This window comes from Heteronotia binoei, chromosome 6 (assembly GCF_032191835.1).
Source record: "Heteronotia binoei isolate CCM8104 ecotype False Entrance Well chromosome 6, APGP_CSIRO_Hbin_v1, whole genome shotgun sequence".
NCBI classification, from domain to species: domain Eukaryota; kingdom Metazoa; phylum Chordata; class Lepidosauria; order Squamata; family Gekkonidae; genus Heteronotia; species Heteronotia binoei.
Window position 1 is genome coordinate 11,131,256 of NC_083228.1, and position 26,756 is coordinate 11,158,011.

At 46.8% G+C, this 26,756-nt stretch overlaps 1 protein-coding gene across 2 annotated transcripts in view; it reads left to right on the top strand.

Annotated features, from left to right (window-relative positions):
- The window catches only part of TSPAN14 (tetraspanin 14), a 71,917-nt gene that overhangs the window by 20,307 nt on the left and 24,854 nt on the right, over positions 1–26,756 (top strand). The window lies entirely within an intron of this gene.

Sequence of the window (26,756 nt, forward strand, 5' to 3'; positions counted from 1 at the left end):
CCGTGGTACTAAACTCGCACATTTTAATTACTCATTGAAAATGTGAAACTCATTGCCAGAGGATGTGGTGATGTTCTACCACTGAACCTAACTTTGTGTAATGGCTAGAGCAGGGATGTCAAACATATGGCCTGGGGGCCGAATGAGGCCCCCGGAAGGCTCCTATCAGGCCCTCGAGCAACTGACTGTCATCTCCTTCCTTCTCCATCTCTCTTGCTTCCTTCTGCATTGCATCTTGTTTTGCCGAGCTTGCTCAGTTGCATAGGAGCTGCAGAGGAAAACCTTGATTTTCTTCATTTGCTTGGGGAGGAAGGGGGGGAGGAATAGCTTGTTTGCCAGGCTCTCAATCACACAGCAGAGCTACTGAGCCAAACCTGTCTTCCTTCTATTAGCTGAGGCTCCTCCTTCTCCTGGTCCCCTGGGGAAGAAAGGAAAAGGCAGAGCTTCCTTTACCCAGTTCCCTGGCTCCCATGGGAGAAATACAAAGAAAGCACCTTTAAGACCAAGGAATGCTAATGTTTTAAGTTAAAAAAAATCTTTGTTGTTTGCCTATGTTTGTCTGTGTCCCTTATAAAGTTTACATCTCTGCTTCCTAATCTTAAATAGATACACACATGGCCTGGCCTGACCCGATATGGTCCGGCCCAACAAGATCTCATTTATGTCAGATCCGTCCCTCATAACAAATGAGTTCAACACCCTTGGGCTAGAATATTAGCCTTGGATTGGCAAGACCTGGGTTCCGATTCTTCCTCAGAGCCTAAATGAGCGATACACTGGGAGTTCTGTGTCAGGTATCACATAGGTTTTCTCAGTGGGGCAAATAACAGCTCCCCAGGGCCATTTTAGGTCAAGAAAGCAGTGGGGAGAAACCTCCTTGTACTGCCGTCCAAATTGAACCCTCATGTGCCTTGTAATTGACTTTTAAAAAATTTGGGGCGCTCCTGACACAAAGCTCCCAGCATATTGTTTGGTTAGGCTTTCAGGCCTGGTGGTCATATGGACATATGAAGCTGCCTTATACTGAATCAGACCCTGGGTCCATCAAAGTCAGTATTGTCTTCTCAGACTGGCAGCGGCTCTCCAGGGTCTCAAGCTGAGGTTTTTCACACCTGTTTGCCTGGACCCTTTTTTGGAGATGCCGGGGATTGAACCTGGGACCTTCTGCTTCCCAAGCAGATGCTCTACCACTGAGCCACCGTCCCTCCCCGTCTTGGTCAAGTTGCTGTCGGTCAGCCTAGCCTGCTTCACAGGGTTATTGTGAGGGTAACAAGAGCCCCGTGGTGCAGAGTGGTAAAGTTGCAGTATGAGAGTCTGAGCTGTCTGCTCATGACCTGTATTCGATCCTGGAGGAAGCTGGGTTTAGGTAGCCGGCTCCAGGTTGACTCAGCCTTCCATCCTTCCGAGGTCGGTAAAATGAGTCCCCGGTTCGCTGAGGGGAAAGTGTAGATGACTGGGGAAGGCAATGGCAAGCCCCCAGGTAAAAAGTCTGCCGTGAAAACGTCGTGATGCGACGTCACCCCAGAGTCGGAAACGACTGGTGTTTGCGCAGAGGATTACCTTTACCCGTACTTTAACAAGGGATAATTCTGGTTGTTTTACAGGGTAAAAATTTGGGCTTTTTCAGGGTAATGTGTATTTAAAAAGCTGTACAGCATCATTAAAAACAACAACCCATGGACTGTTCCAAAAGAGTCGCGCAGGCAGGCAGAGGGCTGCCTTGTGAAAGGGAGGTTGAGTTTAGACATAGCTTTCAGCTCTATCCTCTTTAGGGAGTGGGGCTCGATGCCAAAATATATAATGGTATCTTTCCTGGTCTGCAAAGTGGCTATCATCGAAGCTTTTAAAACTTGGCTGGAAGCGCATGTTTCCTCCACCCTTTTTGTTTTCACAGGCCTGGTTTTTCTTCCTGCATCGCCGTAGCATCAGACGGTTGAGCCAGAGGTGTCCCGCACGCACAGTGGGGACTGCATTGCTGTGAGCCCAAAGTTAGAGCAGTTTCTCGGAGCGTTGCTTTAGGAAGTTACTTTTTGGAGTTCCTCAGTTAGAAGGCCTCCTGGCAAAAAGAGAGATTTGTGTGCTTCTCCAGGCTGGGGTGTGTGTGTGTGTGTGGGAAGGGAGTGCTCTTTGTCTGGGTGACCCTTTGAAGGAGGCAGAAACCCTCTTGTGTATCAATGGACAAAACCCTCTTGTGACCTCGTCCTAGTGAAGTGGCCCATTGTAAAGAGGTGGCGGGGGTGGGAGAGCTTTCCCTAAGTAATGCAGCCAGAAACAGTCATTTCTTAGTGAATTCGGAATGGAATTCCACATTCATGGCAAAAAAGTTCATATCTGCGAGACCATCTGAATTTTCCACATAGTAGTCCTTTTGTGCAGGCTCAGCGCATGCTTTCTGTGCAACTTCCTTGTGTGTGTGCGTGTTCGCCATTGCTTTTATGTTCTGCGTTCCTGTGGGCTGGGTCCCTTTTGAAATTTTTCTCAGACCGGTTCACTTGGGAGGTGGGAAAATTGCCATCTACTAGCACAGGGGTGGCCAAACTGTGGCTCGGGAGCCAAGAGTGGCTCTTTCACAGATATTGTGTGGCTCTTGAAGCCCCCACTGCCTCGTCGGCCGGCTTGGGGAAGGCATTTGTCTCTTTAAATCGCTTCTCCAAACCAGGTCACCTGGCAGCTTGGAGAATGCATTTACAGTTAAAGTTGCTTTCTTTCCACTTCTTCCTCCCCCCCAAATCTATTTGCTTTCTTTCCACCTTTCCTTCCTTGTGGCTCTCAAACATCCGACATTCATGTCTTGTGGCTTTCAAACATCTGATGTTCATGTTTTGTGGCTCCCAAATATCTGACGTTTACTCTTCGTGGCTCTTATGTTAAGCAAGTTTGGCTACCCCTGTACTAGCATCTAGCCACCTTCAGTTGTCTCGATAACCCCAAAGGACCTCTTTCCCTTTTCTGTTTCGTTTTGTAATCTGTGTTTCCGGCTCCCTCAGTCTTATGTGAAGCAAGATCTTTCTGGGGCGTTAAGTTCACAAATGAAGGACTGTGGGCAGAAACATCCTGAGGTCATTGCTGAAACGTGTCTGTTATGATCCCAAGATGGGACTGTGTTGGGGGGGGGGGCGTGTTCTTGGGCCCCTTTCATGAGGTAATATCGTTCAGTTTACCAAGAGTGCATTTTTTCTTCTGATCTCATCCATTTAAGGGCCCTTTTTATTTTGTTTGATGTCAGAGATACATTTGATCAACTACATTTTGAATATATATATATATATATATATATATATATATATATATATATATATATATATATATATATATATATATATATATATATATATAAATAATTTGAATGCAAGTTGCCCCCCCCCCTTACTTTCGGGAAGCTGTGAGGTACCACATGATACCAGCTCCACCTAAGCTAACCAAGTCTGCAACACATCCTGTCTGTGGTGAGGGTGAGAGTCCTTAAGATTGGGGACTGAAACATTCCCCCCCTCCCCAACACCTGATGGTTTTGTTTTAACATTCGTCGTGAGGAAGACTTCTGGATAAAATTTACAAAACTCGTTTGTCATATTTTTTAGGAGATCTGGGCTGCGGTCATACACACTAAATAATGCACTTTCGATCCACTTTCCAACTGGGTTTTGCCGTTGGAACTGGCAAAATCCAGCTGGAAAGTGCATTCATTGAATGTGGATTGAAAGTGTATTATTCAGTGTGGGTGATCGCAGCCCTGATGTAACAAGTGCGATGTGACTTTTATTTGGAAAACATGGTGTGATTCACCTACGTAGGGTGAGGAAACAGTCCTTACATTGAGGCAGTGTGGGGCTGGTCACTGAACTGGAAGAGTTTCTTTCACGTTTTCTTTGAAAGAAGAGGAAGAAGAAAAAGAAGAACACACAGACAGAATCTGACTTTTGTGGTGTCTGCTTTTGATGGAAAGAACGTAGGTGGCAGGAATGAAATAGGCGAAACAAAACGTTTCTCATGAGACCCTTATATACAGGTGACAGTGCATAAACAATAGGCTGGATCCTTTTGGTCAGTGCTGCTAATTGAAGAGTTTTCCTCTGGAAGAAGACGCTCCCCTCTTTTTTGAAGCCTTACAAGTGTCTCTCCCTCTCCTCTAGATACTAAATCAAGCGTCCCTGGTAACTGCTGATGCCTTTTGGGTGCCCACTAAGAAAGTGGGTGCAGCTAGGTTGGACACTTGTTCAGCAAGGCTTCTGATTGGCTAGGTGGATTAAAATAAAATTCTGTGGCAGCTGCCACCGTACTGTTTGTTTTATTCCCTCTCATCCCTCTTTCCCAGTGTAGCTTTTAATTACCCCTCTTTGGCCTTGCGTTTGTGCTTCCGCTGTGTGTCTCTGGGCACATGGCAGCCATTTTGTGGTTTTGCCAACTGAGATCCGACAAAATCAGGCATGCCTGGGCTATCCAGGTCAGGGAGCAAGTTCAAGTTTTGTGCTTTTCATTTTCCCCACAATTCATCCGTTTTTGAAAACTGGTTATCAGTGCGGAGGGGGAAGAGAAGTTAGCCTTGCTCAGGGTGCCGGATAGTCTAGGCCTTGTGGCGGCCACGAGGACGCCGTCATGTCCAGTTTGACCGTACGATGCCACTGTGCTGAGGGGGTCAGGATATTTGTACAATCACAGTTGTGTTTGTTATGTTAAAAGTAAAGGTGTTCCCCTGTGCAAGCACCAGTCGTTTCCGACTCTGGGGTGACGGTGCTTTCACAACGTTTTCACCGCAGACTTTTTTTTATGAGGCGGTTTGCCATTGTCTTCCCCAGTCATCTACACTTTTCCCCCATCAAGCTGGGTACTCCTTTTACCGACCTCGGAAGGATGGAAGGCTGAATCAACCTTGAGCCGGCTACCTGAACCCAGCTTCCGCTGGGATCGAACTCAGGTCGTGAGCAGAGCTTAGAACTGCAGTACTGCAGCTTTACCACTCTGCGTCACGGGGCTATGTTGAGGGCTTTTTTTGTTGCAGGACCTCCTTTGCCTATTAGACCACACCCCCCTGATGTAGCCAATCCTCTTGGAGCTTCCAGTAGATTCTGTACTAAGAGCCCTGTAAGCTCCAGGAGGATTGGCTACATCAGGGGAGTGTGGCCTAATATTGCTACAAAAAAAGTCCTATTATATTATACGATACCCCGTGGCACAGAGTGCTAAGCTGCAGTACTGCAGTCTGAGCTCTGCTCTAGACCGGAGTTTGATCCTGGCGGAAGCTGGGTTCAAGTAGCTGGCTCAAGGTTGACTCAGCCTTTCCATCCTTCCGAGGTCGGTGAAACGAGTACCCAGCTTGGTGGGGGGAAGTGTAGATGACTGGGGAAGACAATGGCAAACCACCCTGGTAAAAGTCTGCTTTGATAATGTTGTGATGCAACGTCATCCCAGAGTTGGAAACGACTGGTGCTTGTACAGGCGGCTACCTTTACCTTTTTTACTTGCTGTGCTTATGTTTCAAGGCATCCAAGTAATGCAAAGGTGTGATTTCTGAGACTTGCTTTCCAGCCATCTGAACTTGGTAGCCTTCAGACTGTGTCTCCGCTGAGTTCTCTCAGTGTTTGATGTACACCTGAATGACTTTCAAATCAGTTGGCTGATGGGGACTGCTTAAGTTTGGGTTAGGGTTGCCAAGTCCAATTCAAGAAATATCTGGGGACTTTGGGGGTGGAGCCAGGAGACTTTGGGGGTGGAGCCAGGAGACACTGGGGCGGAGCCAGGAGCAAGGGTGTGACAAGCATGATTGAACTCCAAGGGAGTTCTGGCCATCACATTTAAAGGGACAGCACACCTTTTAGAATGCCTTCCTTCCATAGACAGTAATAAAGGATAGGGGCACCTTCTTTTGCGGCTCATAGAATTGGACCCCCTGGTCCAATCTTTTTGAAACTTGGGAGGTATTTTGGGAAGAGGCACTAGATGCTATACTGAAAATTTGGCACCTCTACCTCAAAAAACAGCCCCCCCAGAGCCCCTGACACCCGCGGATCAATTCCCCATCATTCCCTATGGGAATCGTTCCTGGAGGTGCATAATGGCTATGGGGGTGGAGCTTCCCCCGCCGGCCAGCTGGCTGGGGGAGGGGGGAAGCCTGTAAAACCAGGGGATCCCCCGCTGGGACCTGGGGATTGGGAAGCCTAGTTTGGGTACATCAGGAAACACCCTGCTGCCTTGTGACCAAATACCTTTTTTTAATAAAAAAAATAGGGTGTGTTGTTTTTTTAGGAGGAGGTGTCACGAACCATCCTTCTTGAAGTGGCTGCTGCCAGTGAGAAGTGGCGGTGAGGTTTTGGGTGGAGACTGGATGCCAGCGGTGGTTATGAGCGTAGAAATCATAGTTAATACATGACTTTTGGTTTGCAGTTTGGGGAAATCTGTTGATCTTTCGCTGCTGGGTGGGGACAGTTTTGCTCTTTTGACAGCTAATTCTTATTGATGTAGGGATTTGCAACTTGCTTTTCTCCCAGATATGGGACCAAAATCCAACCGTATCTCCAAAAGGAAGAGCTGGAAAAAGCACAGAGGGGGACACCCAAGATAATTGGAGCAGTTTCCTTATGAGGAAAGGCTGCAAGAGTCTGGGACTTTCCAATTCAGAAAAGAGATGATGATGAAGAAGACTGCAGATTTATACCCCGCCCTCTCTGAATCAGAGACTCAGCAGCTTACAATCTCCTATATTAGGGGTGTCGAACTCATTTGTTATGAGGGCCAGATCTGACATAAATGAGACCTTGTCAGGCCGGGCCATGTGTGTCTCCTCCTGCCTTCCTCCACAAGGGAGGAGCCTCAGCCAATGGAGAAAATAGAGGCTTTGCTCTGTAACTCCTGTATGATTGAGCAAGCCTGGCAAAGCAAGCTGTGATGCAGAAGAAAGCAAGAGAGAGGGAGAAGGAAGCAGATGACAGCCAGTTGCTCAGGGGCCTGAAAGGAGCCCTCCGGGGGCCTGATTCAGCCCCCAGACCGCATGTTTGACTCCCCTGACCTATATCTTCTCCCCCCACAACAGACACCCTGTGAGGTGGGTGAGGCTGAGAGGGCTCTCACAGCAGCTGCCCTCTCCTGCGAGAGTTATGACTGACCCAAGGCCATTCCAGCGGCTGCCAAGTGGAGGAGTGGGGAATCAAACCCGGTTCTCCCAGATAAGAGTCCGCGCACTTAATTGCTACACCAAACTGGCTCTCACTAAATCTTTTAGATGACTAAAGGGGGGGGGGCTTATAACATTATGCATGGGGTGGAGAGAGTTGGCAAAGAGAACTTTTCCTTCATCTCAAATATTAGTACTCGAAGCGGATGGTCTGCAGGTTCAGGACAGACAAATGGAAATATTGGGCGTTTTCGCACTGACCTTACGCCGGAGCGACGTCCCTCTTCACCACGCAGCGTTTGCGCAGATTTTGCACTAATTGCTCCGCAGAAGGGAAATAGGAAAATAATATATTTTTTTTGGGGGGGGGAGAAAAACTGCACCCTATATTTTGTGCAAACTAAGGAGGTAGAGTTTGGGTGTTTACTGAGACAAGTTCGAGCTTGCCTTTTCTCTGCCTGAAGATGAGAGGGTTGTGCGGGAGCCTTGTTTTGAACCTTTCTTTTTCTGCCCTTGTGGGTTTGGCTTTTTCTGTGTGGTGAGCGGGAGGGTGTTTTGGAGCCTGACTTAGCCTCTTTTCGATCATGTGGGTTTGGTAATAAGCACAGCGCAGCAGGAAAAGAGAATTTCACGTTCTGTGCTGTCGCCAGCTGCTGCCTAGTCTTTCTTTTTTTAGCTAAGTGTTCATTTTCATTTCTCTTTGAGAAACCTCTTTTCTGCACATTCGAGGGAAAGGCTAGAAGATTCTTGTCTAGGGCCCCTCGGCTGAGTGACCTGAGGTAATGTCCTTCCCATGTTTGAGCAGCTTACGATGGGCTGAAAGGGGGAAAAAACGGTTTTGTGGAAACGATTGAATACCACACAGCTAATATCTGCCGCCTCTCCTTTTCTCAGTGGTCTCTCCTTTTTTCCCCAGTGGTCTCCACCTCTGGCCATATACACTGAGGCTGTGATCACACACACTAAATAATGCACTTTCAGTCCGCTTTAATTGCACTTTCCAACTGGATTTTGCCAGTTCACACAGTAAAATCCAGTTGGAAAGTGCATTGAAAGTGGATTAAAGTGCATTATTTAGAGGGCGTGGTGGCAGCCAGAGTGAGAGGTGAAGCTTTCTGAAATGTTCCGCAGTTTCCGGAAGCTTCTCTGATGTCCTGTTTTGCCGTTGAGACTATATATATCCACCGTTCCTTTGTTGTTTTTTTTGAAGCACCATTTTTACTGTCCCACAATGAAGGTCCTACTGGTTTTCTATACAGTTTCCTGTTACGATAATATTGTTTTGATTTAGGGTTGTCAGGTCCAGTTCAAGAACTATCTGGGGGCTTTGGGGGAGGAGCCAGGAGACATTGGGGGTGGAGCCAGGAGCAAGGTCGTGACAAGCATCATTGAAGTGCAAAGGGAGTTCTAGGCATCATGCTTAAAGGGGCCACACTCCTTTTAAATGCCTTCCCTCCACTGGAAATAATGAAGGATAGGGGCACCTTCTTTGGGGGCTCACAGAATTGGACCCCCCGGTCCAGTCTTTTTGAAACGTGGAGGGTGTTTTGAGGAGAGCCACGGGATGCTATGCTGAAAATTTGGTGCCTCTACCTCAAAAAAACCCAGCCCTGCCTCAAGAGCCCCAGATACCCATGGGTCAATTCTCCATTATACCCCATGGGAATCGGTCTCCTTAGGGAATAATGGAGTGCCCAGCAGACATTCCCGCCCCCCGCTTCCTTTCTCATGACTCTGAAGCAGGGGGAGAGCCTCCAAACCAGGGCAATCCCCTCCCCCACCCCAAGAAATTGGCAACCCTCTTTTGATTATTTTGCAATACCACATTTCTCTTTGGCTGGCCTGCCGTAAAGGCTTGCAGTCTGAAGGCAATAAAAGCAAAGGTGTCTTTAAAGCTCCTGTCGCTTGTTTTGGAGAAGCTGGCATGGAGACTCTGGATACAATTTTTTTTTGCCCGTTCCCCTTATCTAATAAAAGATTCCATAGCTGTGTACTGAGTCAGACTCTTGGTGTGTTCCTGGGCGTCGCCAGAAGAAGCTGAGGAAAACTGATAACGTGTTTCATCTGGCTCTGTTTTGACTACGAGGCCAATTATTGCACAAACGAGCCTTCTTTCGCCTGTTAATAATTTAAACTTGGAGAGAGATTGATGAGCCAAAAGCGAGTGAACGCTGTTGCAAACTTGCCAGGTTTCCGTTGCAGCAGCGTTCCATCCTCGTAAGACACCCTGAGGAGAATTATATAGGCAGGGAATAGCTTCGGCTTAAAAAAAGGCCCACATCCCGTGACTGCTTGGAGTAAGCAGAAATTTCAGTCAGGAGAAGGCTGAGATGTGTTCATTAGTGATACCATCTCTGTTCTCATGTTGCAGTTAATGCGCGTACATCCTGCATTTATGTGCAAACATCTCTTTGTAAGAAAGATGCAGTGTGTGTTTACGCTAAAAATGAAACTGGGGGCCGGGGTAAATGTGGGGTTTAAATCCCACATTGAACATTCAGTGTAACGTGAAAATTACTCAATGCACATAAAGAAAAAATCAAGGATATACTGTGCATTACTTGTAAATGTATTCACGTATGTTCACTTTAACTCCTGAATAGGGTGAGAAATGATGAGGAATCTGGGGTTTGTTTTCTCATGTATTTCTCCCATGAGAACCAGGGAACTGGACAAAGGAAGCTCTGGCTCTTCCCTTCCTTCCTCAGGGGACTGTGGGTGGGGGGAGCCTCAGCCAATAGAAGGGAGAGGGGCTTGGCTCAGTAGCTCCGCTGTGCAACTGAGAGAGCCTGGCAAAGCAAGCTATTCCTCCCCCCTTCCTCCCCAAGGGAGAAGCCTCAGCCAATGGAGAAAATAGAGGCTTTGCTCTGTAGTTCCTGTGCAGTTGAGCAAGCCTTGCAAAGCAAGCTGCGATGCTGAAAGAAGCAAGATATAGGGAGAAAGAAACAGATGAGAGACAGTTGCTTGGGGGCCTGATAGGAGCCCTCTGGGGGCCTGATTTTGCCCCCAAATTGCATGTTTGACACCCCTGTTTTAGAGAATGTTGGGTTAGGATGTTTTTTAAACTATTAAAGTAAGTTGCTCTCAAAAGAGTCCTGTGAGTGATACTTGGTCTTAGAAGGATCTGGGACCAAACTGGCATATATAATATTTACTTAGGAGATTTCTATGCCACCTTATCGGAGTCTTGCCCAAGATGGCAATTCTCCCCCTCTCAAGATGCAGGTAACTCGAGATAAGGCAGAGAGTTTCTAATTGTTGCATCTGTTAAATAAAGAAGTGAGATCTAAAGTTTAAACATTCCTGACGTGCTTGGATTGTTGACACTGGCTTCCCCCATTCAGAAAAAGCAACATCGGTGTTGACTGTGATCTCACCCGGGCTGTGCGCAGATAAATGTTTCCGCAGTCTTTCCCCTTTTTGAGTTCTTCGGCTCTTATTCAGAGGTCGTGTTCTCGAGTAATGTGTCACCTGGGGCTAGTTCGAGCTGGTTTTGTTTTCAAAGAACTACGCCAGCGGGTCTTTCTGTTGTGTAGGGGTGGCCCAGCTCGCTTAATGCAAGAGCCGCATAGACTAAATGTCAGATGTTTGAGAGCTGCAAGACATGGACGCCAGATGTTTGAGAGCTGCAAGACCGAAGGAGGGAGGGAAGGAAAATAGAGGGGGGAAGGGAGAGGTGGAAAGAAAGCAAGTTTAACTTTAAATGCATTTTGCAAAGCCGCTGGCTAGCTTGGCTTGGCGGAGTGATTTAAAGAGACTGATGCCTTCTCCAAGCTGGCTGACAGGACGGTGGGGGCTTGGAGAGCTACACGATGTGTGCGAAAGCCGCATGTGGCTCCCGAGCCACAGTTTGGCCACCCCTGCTGTAGTGTGAAGGTTATTGTATTGGAAGGTGGTTGGTTCACTTGCACGTCAGGACGAGCACTGTGTTTCACACTTGTTCGCTTGTGATCTGTGTACACTCTGGAAAAGAGAAGCCCTGGTGTAGTCTGGGAAGATTTAAATGGCTCAGAACCCCATTGGGCTCTGCAGGGTTGCCAGTGGACATCTGTTGCTGGGGTCTTCAACATGGTGCCTTTGGGCGCCATGGCACCTATCAATACCTTATTGGCGCCCCCCAACTGGTTTAAGGAAAAGGACAGGGCCAGTTAGGGGTTTTGCCAAGCAGGAGTTCTGACTGACTCTTGGAGATAGGGTTGCCAAACCCAAGGGAAGGGGGCAGGGGATCCCCTGGTTTGGAGGCCCTCCCCCTGCCTCAGGGTTATCAGAAAGGTGGTGGTGGGGAAACGTCTGCTGGGCGCTCCATTATACCCTATGGAGGTTGATTCCCATAGGGTATAATGGAGAATTGATCTGTGGTTAGAGGTACCAAATTTTCAGCATAACATCCAGTGCCTCCCCTCAAAACACCCCTCCCCCAAGTTTCAAAAAGATTTGACCGAGGGGTCCAATTCTATGAGCCGCGGAAGGAGGTGCCCCTGTCCTTCATTATTTCCAATGGAGGGAAGGCATTTAAAAGGCGTGCAGTCCCTTTAAATGTGATGACTGAAACTCCCTTTGGGGTTCAGTCACGCTTGTCACGCCCTTGTTCCTGGCTCCACCCCCAAAGTCCCCAGATATTTCTTGAGGTGAACCTGGCAACCCTAATTGGAGACTTGATTGGCTGTGCAGACTTTGTAATACGTTGCTTTGACAACAGCTGCCACCACAGCACAACAACATGCACTGCTACTGAAGTCAGGCCGCTGCAATCATTTTGTGCAGCAGCCATTTTCCAGTAGCCATTTTCTTGCTGCCGCCATCAGGCCATGTCAGAATTCCAAATCTGGCTGCAGGCTCAGAGAGGTTGGTTCTTCCAGTGACTGCTATCAAATGGTAAACCAGATAGAACCAACACACTATGAGCTGTAATAAGGAAAAGGAAAGGAAAGGTCTCCTGTGCAAGCACCAGTCGTTTCCGACTCTGGGGTGACGTTGCTTTCACAGCGTTTTCACAGCAGACTTTTTACAGGGTGGTTTGCCATTGCCTTTCCCAATCACCTACGCTTTCCCCCCAGCAAGCTGGGTACTCATTTTACCGACCTTGGAAGGATGGAAGGCTGAGTCAACCTGGAGCTGGCTACCTGAAAACCCAGCTTCCACCAGGGATCGAACTCAGGTCGTGAGCAGAGCTTAGGACTGCAGTACTGCAGCTTTCACTCTGCGCCACGGGGCTCTTTAGCTGTAATAGCACACAAATAATTTTCAATGATGACAAAATCTTGTAATATTTTTACACAATATTATTGCGTCTTGACATGGAGCATTAAAGCAACAGGGAGGACATAAAGTCCAATAAACAAAGAAATTAATTCGCAAAGTCCATTATAAGTTCACACTCATTCGTTCTCAAATGGGAACCGTCAAATCCTGAGAAGTCCAATATGAAGTCCTGGTCCACACGAGGATTCTAGATAATCCCTCCTTCTAGGACTTCTTCCTCAGAACTATACAAGTAATGAACAATGTTTACACCCTGCACTATGTACAGTTGCGTGGAATTTAATAGAAACCAATGTAATGTATGTTACCCACAGATGGTAATCGACTTTGTGAATTAATTTCTTTGTTGATTGGACTTTATGTACACTGCCTGTTGCTTTAATGCTCCATGTTAAGAAGCAATAAGATGAAGAAGGGTTAAAACGCTTGGGGCTCTTTAGCATGGAGAAACTCGACTGAGGGGTGACATGATAGAGGTTTACAAGATTATGCATGCGATAGAGAAGGTAGAGAAAGAAGAACTTTTCTCCCTTTCTCACAATACAAGAACTCGTGGGCATTCAATGAAATTGCTGAGCAGTCGGGTTAGAACTGATAAAAGGAAGTACTTATTCACATGGAATTCACAGGAAGTGGTGGCGGCTACAAGCATAGACAGCTTCAAGAGGGGATTGGATAAGCATATGGAGCAGAGGTCCATCAGTGGCTATTAGCCATAGCTTATTGTTGGAACTCTCTGTCTGGGGCAGTGACGCTCTGTATTCTTGTGCTGGGGTGGACACCGTGGGAGGGCTTCTAGCCCCACTGGTGGACTTCCTGATCGCACTTGGGGGTTTTTTAGCCACTGTGTGACACAGTGTTGGACTGGATGGGCCATTGACCTGATCCAACATGGCTTCTCTTATGCTCTTATTATGTAAAAATATTACAGGATTTTGTCGTCATTGACATCAATGAAAATTGTTTTTTATTTGTGTGCTATTACAGCTAATAGTGTGTTGGTTCTATCTGGTCTTTCATGCTGTAATCCGTAAATTTTTTTTTACGCTATCAAATGGAGGCTGTGCGAAAAGAGGCAAGGGGCCAGTAACACTGGTCATCATAGCTGAAGAAGGTTCTCAGCCTTACGGCTCTATGGCTCTGGGCTTGCTGCTTGGGTATGTTCATTTCTGGCCACCAGCAGCCCTCAGATGTATTGGTCGACTGGGAGTTTTCCTGGTAGTGTCAGCGAAGGGGGCATTGAAGTTTCAAGAAGGAACAGACTTGTCTTTGTTCAAAACTAAGTTTCCATTTATTGATTACAACAATGCTGTTCTCTACGCAGGTTCATTGATACTAATAGCGAGGTAAGCTTAAGCATAGGCATTTATGGGTATACATCAAAGCAAAGGGGTTTCAAATCACTTCTCATAATAAAGCTGGGGCCTTTCCACTGAAAGTAACCAGTTCACATATCTGTTATCTTCCCACATACACAGCCTGTCTCTCCTCCCCTGCTGTGGCCTTGCTCGTCCCTGGCAGGCGCCTGAGAACCAGCTAGATGTTTTGCACTTCAAAGACCTTTGGCACCTTAATCACCCCTCCCGTCCATCTTCCACGTTCCCCTGTTGCACTGGTGTTAGAGAAGCAAGGAATTATAGGGTTCGTTAGCAGTAAATAAACATTTCAAATACTAAAGCAAACTTCAAGGCATACAAGCTGACAGGTAGGCTAAATGGCCAGTCCATTCCTGAGAGAACCTGTTTCTCATTATACATATCCCACCTTACATTTTCAGTTGACACAAGTCTTAAGCCAGTAAGAGGTAGCATTGGAGCAGAGACACTGGTCCTCAGTCTTATTGTGTCTGTGGGCAAAGTTCCCTCTAAGCTGCAGTCTTGTGAGCAAAAATTCTACTTTGTGAGCTACTGGCATTAAAGAAGAAGACCACAGATTTATACCTCGCCCTTCTCTTTGAATCAGAGTCTCAGAGCAGTTTACAATCTCCTTTATCTCCTTCCCCCACAACAGACACCCTGTGAGATAGGTGGGGCTGAGAGAGCTCTTCCAGAAGCTGCCCTTTCGAGGACAACTCTTACGAGAGCTCTGGCTAACCGAAGGCCATTCCAGCAGCTGCAAGTGGAGGAGTGGGGAATCAAACCCGGTTCTCCCAGATAAGAGTCCACACACTTAATCACTACACCAAACTGGCTCTCTAGCTGAAGTTGTGAGCTACTGCATAAATTATTGTGCTCTGGGGCCATTTTCCCTGAGCTAAGACAAAAATGTGTGAGCCAGAGGCTAAATATCTGTGAGTTTGCTCACTTCTGGAATTTTGAGGACAGGGCATTGATGCTGCCACAAAATGGCTGCCACATGGAGGCAATCACAGAATGGCTGTTACGGAACTGGGACCACTTATAAAACATTGGGAGCTTCCAGTCCCAACCAGTCGTTATTTCTTCCTGAGCTCTTCTTGAGGCAACTTCTTGTCCAGTGAGGTGGAGGGAAACTGGAACTGGCTTCAGGGTAGAAGGAAATGGAAGCCGGGAAATCCATTGGAGGATGCCACAGTTCTTGTCAGCGCCACATTAGGGTTAGTGTCAAACTAGGATTTCAGAGTCCTGGATTCAAATCCTCACTCTGTCATGGGAGCTTGCTGGGTCTCTTGGCTTAACGCACTTTACAGGAAAGAGAGGCCCTGTTCAGACGCACAGTATAATCAGGTGTCACTACTTTTTCCTTCCGGATTTAAAGTCGCTGATCAGACAGCAACATCTGCCTCCCGGTACAAACTCGTGGTAGCCCCCCATTTCCAATCCTTCTTGGAACCGGATTATTTTGTTACCTGCTCCTTTGCAGTGTTTTTTGAGTTCTCCAGTTTCACCTTGTAGTTTTCTCCGTCTGGATAGCTCTGCTGCGATATTAACCAACTTCCGGATGTCTGAAGGCTGTCTCAGAGCAAAAGGAGCCTCAGACATCCGGTTTACGGTCGCCATTTTTTTTTTTTTTACTGCTTAGCGATGTGCGCATAACCACATAATGTTTTAACCCATGTGCATGTGCATAATGCGTGCATGCGCATAATAGTGGAGGAAGAAAAGAACTGCATGGTGCCGTTGTGTGGATGGCAGAAGACGGTTGGAGTGATTCAAATTGCAGTATGGCAGTCTGATAATATCCGGAACAAAGCTCTTCGGAACAGAACCGGGTCAGTTTAACCTGGACTTAACACGCTGTGTGAACAGGGCCATAGAGTCACATATGCCATCCTGAGATCTTGGAGGAAGGTTTGGATAAAAATGGAACTGGTAGGTAAACCAGAAGCTCTATTGTTATAAAAAGATAGACACATGTCTTTGGTGCATGATTACCTTTTCAGATAAACTCCTACCAACTGATAATAAACAGTCATTTGTGACTGGCTTTTCCGCTCTGTCTTTATACTGTTAGACATCTGAAGCGGAAGAGACGTGTGAGGGAATAAAGGGAAAGAAAACCGAAGATCACTGCGGGTTCTGTCTAGTCCAGCATCCTGTCTCTTGACAGGGACCAGCCAGATGAGGGAGTTTGTGGAGAGAGAGAATCCCTGTGGAAAGATCTTTCTGGAAAGGCCAAATGCTTTGTGTTTTGTGGCAGGGGTGGTTAGGAGGGGGTCAGACACGTCCTGATCTCATGTGCAGTGTTTGTTATGCTGCGTTACGCTGCACAAATACAATTGTTTGTAAGAATCCATGAATTAGCGTACCTGCAGAACTTCTTCAGCTTCCTGGTCACCGGGCAACCCTTAATGCTGCTATTGGAAAACAGGGGATCTCCAGGCAAAGCATGGGCGTTTTTGGGGAGGGGCGGGGGGGAGACACACTGCAATCTGTAGTAGGTATGGAGAATTAGTGAAAACTGCCCCCCGCCCCTGCTAGACTCAACCAGTCACTTCCACTGTTGCTTCACGATAACATTGAACTAATTTAGTTTTTAAAAATTTGCGCATGATTCAAGCCTTATGGTAGAGAGCACTGTGTGTATGTGTGTGTGTTATACGGCTTTAAAACAGTTTGGTCTTTTTTGACTGCCTGAACGTGCAGTCCTGTTTTTGAATACTTGAGAAGCCCTCCTCTGAAGTTTTATGAGGCACTCGTTTTCATATAAAATGCAGAAAACCGAGCATTGTACATTAATGTCACTCTCCTGAGGCAACACAGCATTCCGCTGCCGTCTTGGCTGAATGATGCGCTACAGATATGAGCGTAGATGCCAGCCGTTAGTAACCTCATCATTGTGGTATGGATGCCTGCTTTATATCCTTGAGCCATAGATGGTTTTGGTGCTCAATATGTCACAGAGAACTTTCCAGGACCTTAAGAGGGAGTGAAAATCCCCAGAACGCTTATGAGTTATATCAGGGGTGGCCAGACTTGCTTAATATAAGAGCCACATAGAATAAACGTCAGATGTTTGAGAGCCGCAAGACAAGGAAGGACGGCAAATAGGTGGGGGAGGGAGGAAGAGGTGGAAAGAAAGCAACTTTAACTTTAAATGCATTCTCCAAGCTGCCAACTGGTTTGGCTTGGAGAAGTGATTTAAAGGATATTAGAGCATTGGAAAAAGTCCAGAAAAGGGCAACTAGGATGATTAAAGGGTTGGAACACTTTTCCTATGAAGAAAGGTTAAAACGCTTGGGGCTCTTTAGCTTGGAGAAATGTCGAGTGTGGGGTGACATGATAGAGGTTTACAAGATTATGCATGGGATGGAGAGGGTAGAGAGAGAAGTACTTTTCTCCCTTTCTCACAATACAAGAACTTGTGGGCATTCAATGAAATTGCTGAGCAGTCGGGTTAAAACGGATAAAAGGAGGTACTTCTTCACCCAAAGGGTGATTAACATGTGGAACTCACTGCCACAGGAGGTGGTGGCGGCTACAAGCATAGCCAGCTTCAAGAGGGGATTGGATAAAAATATGGAGCAGAGATCTATCAGTGGCTATTAGCCACAGTGTGTATGTGTATATATATATTGGCCACTGTGTGACACAGAGTGTTGGACTGGATGGGCCATTGGCCTGATCCAACATGGCTTCTCTTATGTGACACAGAGTGTTGGACTGGATGGGCCATTGGCCTGATCCAACATGGCTTCTCTTATGTGACACAGAGTGTTGGACTGGATGGGCCATTGGCCTGATCCAACATGGCTTCTCTTATGTGACACAGAGTGTTGGACTGGATGGTCCATTGGCCTGATCCAACATGGCTTCTCTTATGTTCTTATGTGACACAGAGTGTTGGACTGGATGGGCCATTGGCCAGATCCAACATGGCTTCTCTTATGTTCTTAAAGAGAGAAATTCCCTTCTCCAAAATGGCCAACAGGGTGGTGGGGGCTTTGAGAGCCACAGACTATGTGTGAAAGAACCACACGTGGCTCCCAAGCCGCAGTTTGGCTACCCCTGGGTTATACCCTTGCCCAGAAACCTGGGGGTGAATACAAGTGACATACCATTTGCTAACTTAACACCACATAGTATGCAAGTTGTAGTGTCCTGCCAGTACGGAGTAGAGGTGTCAAACTCATTTGTTACAAGGCATGGATTTGACACAAGTGGGACTTTGTGAGGCTGAGTCATGCATGTCATCAAATGTAATGCCAGGCAACGGAGCTATAAACTTTGTAAAGGACACAAATAAACACAATTGAAGATTTTTTTAAAACTTTTTTTAAAAAAAGATTTTTAAAAACTTTTAAAAAGCATGTTTGTATTCTAAAACTCTTGTGATATTTTGTTTAAAATGGAAAGGGGGGGGAAATAGTAGGATTGTCAATGGAATTTTAAAAAATAAAACATCAATAAAAAGCACAAGAGCCACAGCAGAAACTAAAAATATAAAATGCTCTGAGTCTAGGGAAACATGAAAAGGCTGGGCATTGCAAGCTTCTTCCTCAACTCCGCCAGGTCTACTCAGATTGACAGTGGCTCTCCAATGTAATATCCTCCTTTGGCTTTGTGGGTTCCTAGAGTACTCACTAGGCACCAGTTCTCAAGTTCATTTAGCAGAGACAGCTGGTTCTAAGCATCAACCTTTTATTTGCAAGGAGTTTCAGCTGGCCGGAAATGCTGCAAAAGTGAAACTGCTTTAGTTCCATTCCATTGAAATACATTGCAACACAAAATTGCAAAGAAAACACAGAATGGATTTTCCATTATGTCTCTGGCCGCTGATAGACCAGTCTATCTGGGAGCACAGCCCTTAATGGGAAGTCCATTCCGCATTTTCTTTGCAAGCCCACAAATGCTTCCAGCTGAATCAGGCAAAGACAAGGCAGAAGGAGCTGGGAATGTCTTCCTCAGCGTGGAAGCTTCAAAGGATGAGAATGGGGTGGGGGGGGGGAGAGAAAATGGTCACGGGCCCAATTGAAGCCCTGGACGGGGTGGATGTGGCCCCACAGGCTGGGAGTTTGATGGCTCTGATAGAGAGTGCTGGGTTAAACTACGAGTTTCTCAGTTCAAATCCCCACTCAGCTGTGGAGCTTCACCTACTTCAACTGAGAGCCGGTTTGGTGTAATGGTTAAGTGCATGGACTCTTATCTGGGAGAACCGGGTTTGATTGCTCACTCCTCCATTTGCAGCTCCTGGAATGGCCTTGGGTCAGCCATAGCTCTCACAAAAGTTGTCCTAGAAAGGGCAGCTGCTGTAAAAAACTCTCTCAGCCCCACCTACCTCACAGGGTGTCTGTTGTGTGTGTGTGTGGGGGGGGGAAGGTAGAGGAGATTGTGACCGCTCTGAGATTCAGAGTATAGGGCGGGATATAAATTCAGTATCTTCTTCTTCATGGAATTGTTGAAGACAAAACTGAGGGAAGAACTATATATTTGTAGGAAGGGTGGGATACAAATGTATGGAGAGGCAGTTGGAGGTGAATCAAGTCTCTCTGTTTCTTTCTGGGTGTGGTTATGTGTCAGAATCTCCTTACCGCCTGACAGGATATCGAGGGCAGCCATCTTACCACCTGCTTAGATAGCTCGTTACCACTTGTCAAGTGATTATCTGTATTCGCTCACGGTTTTAAACAGGGTTACCATAAGCCGTATCTTGTCAGCCCGGTCAATTTCTTAAATAAGTGTAAGCGTTATTCTTATTGTGGTCTTTGGGTGTGCTTCGGTGTTCTTTGTGTGTGCTTTGGAAGCTTGAAACTCAAGGGCAGCAAACAATATTTCTGGGGATGATTGCAAAATACATAAAGAACACATGGTGATGCTTTTTACAGATAGGGATGGCAGGGTGTGGAACCACCGCCTCTTGGCTGGGAATTAATCTGCAGTCTTCAGCTTCTTGCTTGAAGTGTTTGAGATACTTTGAGCCGATGTTGGTCTCCCTACAGTACAGGGGTGTCAAACACGCGTCCTGGGGGCCGAATCAGGCCCCTAGAGGGTTCCTATCAGGCCCCCGAGCAACTAGCTGTCATCTCTTTCCTTCTTCCTCTCTTTTGCTTCCTTCCACATAACAGCTTGCTTTGTAAGGCTTGCTCAATCGCACAGGAGCTACAGAGCAAAACCTCTGATTTCCTCTATTGGCTGAGGCGTCTCCCTTGGAGAGGAAGGTGGGGAGGGACATCTTGCTTTGCCAGACTCTCTCAATCGCACAGCAGAGCTACTGAGCCAAGCCTCGCTTCATTCTGTTGGCTGAGACTCCTCCCCCTCCTGGTCCCCTTGCAGATCGATGCTGTGCCACCTCCTTCCTCCACTCGGCTGCTGGGCGGAGGAAAGGGGCTGCGGGACTGCCGTGCCTCACTCTGAGGCTCTTTCCCTTTGCAGGGGAGGCAGCTTCAGAGTGAGGCCGCTCTCCTCTGAGCCCAGGTAGGAAGCTGGATTTGGAGGAGAACACAAAATGGTGCGCAGTTCCGCCGCTCTCAACTTCCAAGGTCTGCGACGGAGAAGCTGAGAGCAGTGGAATGGTGGGAGAGGGTGGTGCCTGTAGGTGAGGTGGCACCCCAGACCACCGCATATCTCGCCAACTGCCAAGTGCCGGCCCTGGAACTACTAGTGATGAAAAGGTTGGATGAGGACTTGGGAGGCCCAGGTTCAGATTCTCGCTCTGTCATGAAGGCTTGCCGGGTGACCTTGCACCTGTCACACACACTCAGGCTAACCCTGCCTCACAGGGTTGTTGCGAGGTAAAAACATCAGATAGGAGAATGTTGGAAGCTGCTTTCGTGGGGGAAGAGAGAGATATAAATGGAGTATTCTGTTACATTATCTGTGTTTCCAGTTCCCTCAATCTTATGCAAAGCAGGATCTTCTTGGGACGTTGGCAAACAAAGCACTGGGGACAGAAACATCCTGAGGTGGTTTTTGCAGCATCTCAGTTACGATAAGGGATGGGGCTTTGTTTGTGGCAGGGACAGATTAAACCCTATGGAGGCCCCTAGGCAGTCAAAATCTCTGGGGGCCCCCCTCACAAATTATCTTAGAGTTGGAGCGGCCGCCTCATCGCCTGTGGCCCCTGCTGCGGCCATCTTTTCAAAAAACCCGTTGACAAAGCTGCAGGGGAGAGGCAGAGGCAAACTTGGCGATGACGCCAGCATCCAACCACACCAGGCAAGTCGGGCAAAGAGCGACTCAGTTGCTGGCTGCGTGTGCAGGCTGGGAGGGCCGCAAGCAGGGCGGAAACTGGTGTGTGTGAGGGGAGCTGGCCCGGGGCCCCTAAAGGCACGGGGGTCCATAGGCCAGTGCCTTCTTGGCCTAATTGTTAATCCGGCCCTGGCTTGTGAAGGTTTTCTTTGTCCCCTTTCATGAGGTAATATCGTTCACTTTCCCGATTGTGCTTTTCTCCTTCCGATCTCAGCCATTTGAGGGCCCTTTTCATTTTGTTTGATGATGTTTGATTTGATCAACTTTTAAAAAAGATATTTAATTAATGTTTGATTTGATCAACATTTTAAAAAGATACATAATTTTGAATGCAAGTTGCCTCCCCCCCCCCTTCTTTCAGGAAGCTGTGAGGTACCACATGATACCAGCACCACCTAAGCTACCCAAGTCTGCAATACATCCTGTTTGTGATGCGGGCAAGAGTCCTTAAGACTGGGGGCCGAAACTTCCTCTCCTCCCCCCCTCCACATGACACTCGATTGTTTTGTTTTAACGGTTGTCCTGAGGAAGGCTTCCAGAGAAAATCTGCAAAACTCTTTTAGGAAATCTGATGTCACAAGTATTACGTGGCTTTTCTTTAGAAAACATGATGTGGTTGATTCACCCACGGAGGGCGAGAAAAGAGCCCTCCCGCTGAGGAAGTGTGAGGCTGGTCACCAAACTGGAAGAAGTTTCTTTCGCTTTTTGTCATTAAAACAAAAACAGCACCCACAAACACAGAATTTGACTTTTGTGATGTCTGCTTTTGATGGAAAGAATGCAGGTGGAAGGAGTAAATGGGCCGAACGAAACACTGCTTGTGAAACCCATTCAGGTGGCAGTGCATAAATAATAGGTTGGATCTTACGGATCAGTTCTGCTAGTTGAAGAGATTTCCTCTGGAGGAAGGTGGTTCCCTCTTGTTCGGAGTCTTACAAATGTTCCTCCTTCCCCTTTAGATCCTAAATCAAGGGTCCTCAGCCTGGTGCCAGTGGGCACCCATGGTGCCCACTGATGTATTTTTGCGCGCCCACCAAGTGTTTTTAGAAAGTGGGTGGGGCCATGTTGGCTCTTGCTCAGCAAGGTTTCTGATTGGCTTTGCAGATTAAAATAACATTCTTTCTGGGCAGTTGCCACCAATGTTCCTTCTAAGCTGCAGAGTCTTATGAGCAAAAATTCTACTTTGTGAGCTACTGGAATTAAACGTTGTGAGCTACTGCATAACTTATTGTGCTCTGGGGTCATCCATCCTAAGACAAAAATGTGTGAGCTGGAGGCTAAAAATCTGTGAGCTAACTCACACTAACTCAGCTTAACGTTTGTTTTATTCTCTCTCAACCCTCTTTCCCAGTGTATTTCACAAGAAATGTGCATGCACACTAGTTTATTTGTTGTTCAGTCGCACAGTCGAGTCCGACTTTTTGGGACCCCATGGACAAAGTCACGCTAGGCCCTCCTGTCTTCCACCATCCTCCGAAGTCTGCTCAAATTCATGTTTGTTACATCAGTAACACAATCAAGCCATCTCATCTTTTGCCGTCCCCTGCTTCTTTTGCCTTCTGTCTTTCCCAGCATCAGGATCTTCTCCAGTGAGTGCTCCCTTCTCATTTGGTGGCCAAAGTATTTGAGCTTCACCTTCAACATCTGACCCTCCAGTGAACAGTCTGGGTTGATTTCCCTTAGAACTGACTGATTTGATCTTCTTGCAGTCCAAGGGACTCTCAAGATTCTTCTCCAGCATCACAACTCGAAAGCATCTATTCTTCTGCGCTCAGCCTTCCTTATGGTCCAGCTCTCACAGCCATACATTACTACTGAGAATACCATCGCTTTGACTGTACAGACTTTTGTTGGCAGGGTGATGTCTCTACTTTTCATAATACTGCCCAGGTTTGCCATAGCTGTCTTCCCAAGGAGCAAACATCTTTTAATTTCATGGCTACAGTCACCATCTGCAGTGATCTTGGATCCCAGAAATGTGAAGTCTGTCACTACTTCCATGTCTTTCCCTTCTATTTGCCAAGGTGTGATGGGGCCAGATGCCATGATCTTAGTTTTTTTGATGTTGAGTTTCAAGCCTACTTTTGTGCTCTCCTCTTTCACCCGCAACAAGGTCCTCCTCACTTTCTATCATTAGAGTGGTGTCATCTGCATATCTGAGGTTGTTGATGTTTTCCCCGGCAATCTTAATTCCTGCTTCTGCTTCATCCAGGCCAGCATTCCGTATGATGTACTCTGCATATAAATTAAATACGCAGGGTGACAATATATACCTTGTCGAACTCCTTTTCCTATTCTAAACCAACCAGTTGGAATTGTTTTCTGTGGCCCCAGAAGGTAGGACCAGAACCAGTGGGTTGAAATTAAATCAGAAGAGTTTCCGGCTCAACGTCAGGACGAACTTCCTGACAGTTAGAGTGGTTCCTCAGTGGAACAGGCTTCCTCGGGAGGTGGTGGGCTCTCCTTCCTTGGAGGTTTTTCAACAGAGGCTAGTTGGCCATCTGACAGCAATGAGGATCCTGTGAATTTAGGGGGAGGTATTTGTGAACTTCCTGCATTGTACAGAGGGTTGGACTCGATGACCATGGAGGTCAACTCTTTGATTCTGTGTTGGTTTTCATCCATGTTTTTATATTTCATGGATTTTGTCGGTCTCCTCAAGTTTCCTTCAATGTACTTACATAAGTGCCATCAAGTTGCAGTTGACTTCTGGTGATCCCAGAAAGAGGCTTTTACGGCAAGCAAGTTTTCTGGCCCCACTGGTGAACCTCCTACTGGCATCTGGGGTTTTTTTGGCCCCTGTGTGACACAGAGGGTTGGACTGGATGGGCCACTGGCCTGATCCAACATGGCTTCTGTTATGTTCTTGTGTGACACAGAGTGTTGGACTGGAGGGGCCATTGGCCTGATCCAACATGGCTTCTCTGATGTTCTTAAACAGAGGTGGTTGGCCATTGCCTTCCTCTGCAGAGCCTTCCTTGGTGGTCTCTCTTCCAAGCACTGACCCTGTTTAGCTTCCGAGATCTGACATCATCAGACTGTGGGATGCCTCCTTTCCTTCAGGGTAGATGGGAGTTGGTGGAGGGGGGTTTTCAGATTTAACCTGTTGATTTGATCTTAGCTGGGAGCCCTGTGAGGGACAGGAAATGGCTGATATCCCGCAGAGTTCTGTCTGCTAGGAAACACCAAATCGAATAGCCTTAAGATCCAAGGGGAGAGGGAACGTTTCACATGCGCCGTTTTAACATGCAGCTTGAAAATGGACCAAAGCAGGATATGAAATGGTACAAAACACACCCAAAATAGCTGGTCAGAAACAATGTTCCCTCTAAGCTTCAGAGTCTATTGAGCAAAAATTCTACTTTTTTGAGCTACTGGCATTAAAGTTGTGAGCTACTGGCATTAAAGTTGTGAGGTAATGCATCAGTTAGTTTGCTCTGGGGCAATTTTTTTTCTGAGCTAAGACAAAAATGTGTGAGCTGGAGGGTAAAAATCTGTGAGCTAGCTCACACTAACTCAGCTTAAAGGGAACAGTGGTCAGAAATGGAACTGGCATCAGTATGTTGAGCCAAGAAGCATTTTTGCATCTCCAACTCCAGCAATGTTCTTGGTATTTCAAGAAAGGGATTTCTGGGGATGTTTGTGGAGGTTATCTCTAAATGTACAATGTTTTGCTTCCTAGTCATATCCCAGTCCTGTTTTTAACATTGCTTTGTTGTACTAAATCCCACCTAAAGCCAGATGTGTTTAGAGTTGTGTTTAGGATGCTGGAAATTGGAGCCTGCGTCAAGTATAATATCATTTAAAGCAGATCTATATATTTGGAAACCAAACATTCAGTAAAGACTAGAGCTCTTTACTTTGTCGAGATCCAGGTTTGGTTTTGTTTGGAAACATGCTTTGCAGAAGACGGGGTTCCTTTTTTTTTATTTTCCTGAAGCTGTTACTGGCTTGGCTGTAGTACTGAAAGTTCAGTTCTGGGTTTGCTTTTCAAAGTGCTTTTTCCTGTTTAGGCAATGACGTAAAAGCAAGTCGGAGTTCCTTGTTATCTACATGTAGCCGTAGTATTCTGGGGTGAGAAGCCCAGATGTTTCTCAGGAAAACATTAAGCATAGAAGGCCTTAGTTAAATTAGTTGGGGCCTATGTGCGTGTCACGGATAATGCCTAACTTCTGAGCTGTGCTTTAACTCGCACGTTAAAAAAAAAAAAAAAAAGGTTTAATTGCAAACTGAGGCATGCAGAACCTGGGAAGTCATTCCCTTCTGTAACAATTAAAGCAGGGATGTCAAACTCATTTGTTATGCGGGCCTAGGGTTTCCAAGTCCAATTCAAGAAAAATCTGGGGACTTTGGGGGTGGAGCCAGGAGACATTGGGGTGGAGCCAAGATCAAGGCTGTGACAAGCATAATTGAACTCCAAAGGGCGTTCTGGCCATCACATTTAAAGGGACGGCACACCTTTTCAATTCCTTCCTTCCATAGGAAATAATGAAGGATAGGGGCACCTTCTTTTTGGGCTCATAGAATTGGACCCCCTGGTCCAATCTTTTTGAAACTTGGGGGGTATTTTGAGGAGAGGCACTAGATGCTATACTGAAAATTTGGCGCCTCTACCCCAAAAAACAGCCCCCCCAGAGCTCCAGATACTCGTGAATCAATTCTCCATGATTTTCTATGGGAATAAATCTCCATAGGGAATAATAGAGTTCCCAGCAGACATTTCCCTCCCCTCCCCCCGCTTTCTGATGACCCTGAAGCGGGGGGAGGGTCTCCAAACCAGGGAATCCCCTCCCCCCACCTGGGGATTGGCAACCCTATGCGGGCCGTATCTGACATAAATGAGATCTTGTTGGGCCGGGCCATGTCGGGCTGGGCTAGTGTACCTATTTAAGATTAGGTAGCAGAGATATGTTTGATAAAGAGCACAAACACAAATATATATTTTTAAAAACTTAAAACATGCTTAAAATGTTAGCACTCATTGGTCTTCAAGATGTTTTCTTTGTATTTCTCCCATGGGATCCAGGGAACTGGGCAAAGGAAGCTCTGGCTCTTTCCTTCCTTCCCCTGGAGACCAGGAGGGGAAGGAGCCTCAGCCACTAGAAGGAAGAGAGGTTTGGCTCAGTAGCTCTGCTGTGCGATTGAGCAAGCCTGGCAGAGCAAGCTGTGACGCGGAAGGAAGCAAGAGAGAGGGAGAAGGAAGCAGATGACAATCAGTTGCTCAGGAGCCTGATAGGAGACCTCCGGGGGCCTGATTCGGCTTTCAAAATGCATGTTTGACCCCTGGATTAAAGCTTTTATCACCTCCCAAAGGTAGAATGCCTGTGGTAGATTTGGTGTGCTGGAAACTTCTGTTTGGACCTAGATCAGATCAGGGCTTTTTTGGTAGTAGGAACTTTTTTGCCTATGAGGCCACCCCCCCCCCCGATGTAGCCAATCCTCCAGGAGCTTACAGTTGGCCCTGTAAGAAGAGCCCTGTAAGCTCCTAGAGGATTGGCTACATCAAGGGGGGTGTAGCCTAATATGCAAAGGAGTTCCTGCTACAAAAAAAGCCCTGGCCAAATGTATAACCTGTTCCTAACTACATAGTGCTTATTAAGTTTTCTGTAGGGCTGTTTCTGGTTCAGAAAACAGCTTAAGCCCCTTCTCTCGCAGATGTTGTGGTCTTGATCCAGATTGAGTCTGCGTATACCTGGGAATCCAGCAGGGAACTCCTGAAACATATCCACTGAATGTCCTGGTCGGGGAGACTTTGGGGGAAATCGGTCCTTTGCTTTGAG